The sequence below is a fragment of the Pistacia vera genome, unplaced genomic scaffold (assembly GCF_008641045.1).
Source record: "Pistacia vera cultivar Batoury unplaced genomic scaffold, PisVer_v2 Contig152, whole genome shotgun sequence".
Taxonomy (NCBI): Eukaryota; Viridiplantae; Streptophyta; class Magnoliopsida; order Sapindales; family Anacardiaceae; genus Pistacia; species Pistacia vera.
The window spans coordinates 1,802,770-1,805,968 of NW_022195597.1; the positions used below are offsets into that span (position 1 = coordinate 1,802,770).

Sequence of the window (3,199 nt, forward strand, 5' to 3'; positions counted from 1 at the left end):
ACCAGGTTGTCACCAAACAACCTTGACAAGTGAGATTAGTCACTGCTTTCGACAGGTTTCAACACTATGATAGCCTTACCGTATTATTGTGCCCTTAGTTCAGAATAATACTGGGGCTACGGACGTTTCTAGAATGGCCACCATATGTGATAGGGTTCTCACTATCAAGATTTGAAACACTTGATACCCTCGTCACGGCTCTACCATTCTAAGGACATATATCAAACATATTGCAATAATAATGATTTACGCGATATAGAATAAAATGCCTTTTATTTATTAATGAACATTATACAAAGAGTCAATTCTACATAATTGATTGGCTCTAGGGCATCTACTCTAACAGCAAAACAACAACAACACCACACAAACAAATAACAATCAAAGAACTTAAACAACAGAAGAACCCAATTTCGAGCTAAAACACACAAACAAACTAGACACAAAAATTTGAACATTTTCCTACCCCCAAACTTAAAATGACATTGTCCCCAATGTCACATCATGCACATCTAAGGAATAGAAAAACAAAAGTAAAGGTTACGAGATATCCCCTGATTAATCCATAAAGGTCGATTTTTGTGCGAAATCCTGGCATCCAGTCTTGTCCCTCATCCTCATCATCTGTCAAAAAATTGAAAGTCTATGTTGCCAAATGGTTAGATACCCCACTGATTAATATGAAAGAATTACATCCTGATCTCAACCCTATTGAACTAAACCTAAAATCTAAACAAAAACAAATAAAGAGCTAAAAACAGGGAATCAACATCAGTTCCTACTTACAAAACATAAAGAAATAAAAGGTAAAACTAAAAAGAAAAGTGCTTCAAGCAAAATCTTCTTCTACTTCTTCCTCTTCACACAACTCCCAAATCTGATAAAAGCACTTCAGCACAACAAACCCAACTTCCTCAACAGCAAATTAAATCAAAATCAACAATTTCTACACTCCACAATCAACTCAATCCTCAATTCTCAACCAACATCCCAATCAACAAATTCAAGCAATTTTTCAACAAAAACAATCCACATGAAAGTGAACAAATAAATTGCAAAAAACTCTTAACCTTACCAAGCCCAAGCTTTCCAACCTTCAATTGCTCCAATTTCATTAAAAATCACAACGAAAGCTCCAAATTTTCAAAAACTAAGGGTTGCTAAAAATATCTTCAAAATAGGTTAAACGGGGGCAATTGAAAGGTTCATGATTGTTTAAAGAGGTAAGGGAGTGGAATGGTGCAAGAATTTTGAGGGAAAATGGTGAGAAATTGAAGAAGAGAAAAATAAATTCTTTGGAGGCTCGGGCTTGAAATTGCAAAAATGGAGAAATGAAGGTGTGTTATAAAGATTCTCACGTTTGCCGCGGTGAAAATTCTAGAAAGCATGTCGCCTCGGTGAAGAAATGCTTCGTTGCAGCGAAAATTGGAAGTTTTCCTTTGTTTCGCCTTAGTTTGATATTTCATCTGAAACACCTGAAAACACACGAAATCAAAATCATTCTAATATAAAACAACTAAACAAATTCAAAACAAACAACAAAATGACAACAAATGAAAACACTTGGGTTGCCTCCCAAGAAGCGCTTGTTATAGTTGAAAGCTCAACTTTCTCATTCTTTCATCAATGTGGATCTTTGTGGGGTCTTCACTTCCCATTGCCGCCTCTTGGCTTTCCTTTGGAATTTGGACATTTTTATAAGCATCTTTTCGAAACTTCAATTTGATATGCGTACTTGAGATGAGATGGTGATTGGTTGAGGCCAATGTTTGGAGTCCTTCCAACACAAATTTGACTTGTGCACATTTACACCAAAATTCCTCAAATTGTTCCTTGTGAGGTGAGTTGCTTGGTTGAAATTCCCCTAAGTATCTTGCACACCTTTCCGCTTTGAGATTTTCCTCTTCATTAGTCTTGTCTTCATGTTCTTCCCACTTTTCTTCATCATGGGGTTGCTTCAACACTATACCTCTCCTCAATGTTATGACATTTAATTGTTCCATAGGATTTGTGACCGTTGTGCTCGACAAAGAACCTTGAGATCTCTTTGTCAATTGTTCAACCAATTACCCCACTTGAACCTCCAAATTTCAAATGGACACTCCTTGATTTTTTAAGTTTGACCGTGTCTCATTCATAAATCTTGTGGTTTCCTGCATGAATTTCCCGAACATACCCTCCAATTTCGACATTCTTTGCTCACATGGTTGATGATTCACCACTGGTTGATGGTTTGGCACTGTCCTTTGATTTAATTGATTGCTTTGATTGCTCCAGGACAAATTTGGGTGATTCCCCCACCCAGGATTGTAGGTGTTGGAGAAGGGGTCATTTTGCAGCCTTTGTGAACTAACCATGTAATTCACTTGCTCGTTTGTTGAGAAGACTAATTGGTTTCCAGCTTGGCATTCCACACCCATGGTTTCCTGCACAAAATTCAAAAGTTATAAAAGGTGAGTGAGTAGAATTTACATTCATACGTCCCAATTGGCTTTGAAGTGATGCAATTTGTGCTGATAATGTGGCAAACGGATCGACTTCATGTAGACCCATTGTTCTCTTTGACATTGCTCTCTCATTAGGTCTTTGGTAGTTATTGTTGGCCATCACCTCAAGCAATCCATAAGCATCTTCCAGGGTCTTGTTATTTAAGGCTCTTCCTGTTGCCACATCTACCATAGTTTGAATATTTGGTAGCAGCCTATTGTAAAATGTTTGCACTTGTATCCAAAACGGTAGACCATGATGTGGACATCTCCTTAACAACTCTGTGTACCTCTCCCAAGCTTCATAAAATGATTCATCATTGCCCTGCCTAAAAGAGATATTGTCCCAACTGGGTGTGACGTGAGCCAACCTTTTGCCTTATCTCTCAGTGGAAATGAGAACAATCTAGCCTAATTGCATCATCAGTCATTCCATTAACCTTGAATGTGTCACATATCTCTAGAAAGCTAGCGATATGCAAAACTGGATCCTCATATGAATTTCCACCAAATTGGACTGACTGTCGGATAATCTGAATTATTGTTGGCTTAATCTCAAAGTTCACTGCAACATGTGGCCTTGTAATACCATAATTGCATTCTTGCACCATTGATATGGCATAATCCATCAACGTTCTATGCACTTCTGCCATGATCTCCACATGCACTACAAGAAACAATTAATTAAGCTTAACTACAAAATAAAAATAAAA

The 3,199-nt window shown here is 37.4% G+C and overlaps 1 non-coding gene across 1 annotated transcript; it reads left to right on the forward strand.

Moving 5' to 3' along the window:
• The first annotated feature begins 2,737 nt into the window (after positions 1–2,737).
• On the forward strand, positions 2,738–2,844 carry LOC116124512. The gene has a single exon (XR_004127224.1). It is a non-coding gene; the product is annotated as a small nucleolar RNA R71 (small nucleolar RNA).
• Positions 2,845–3,199: the final 355 nt, after the last annotated feature.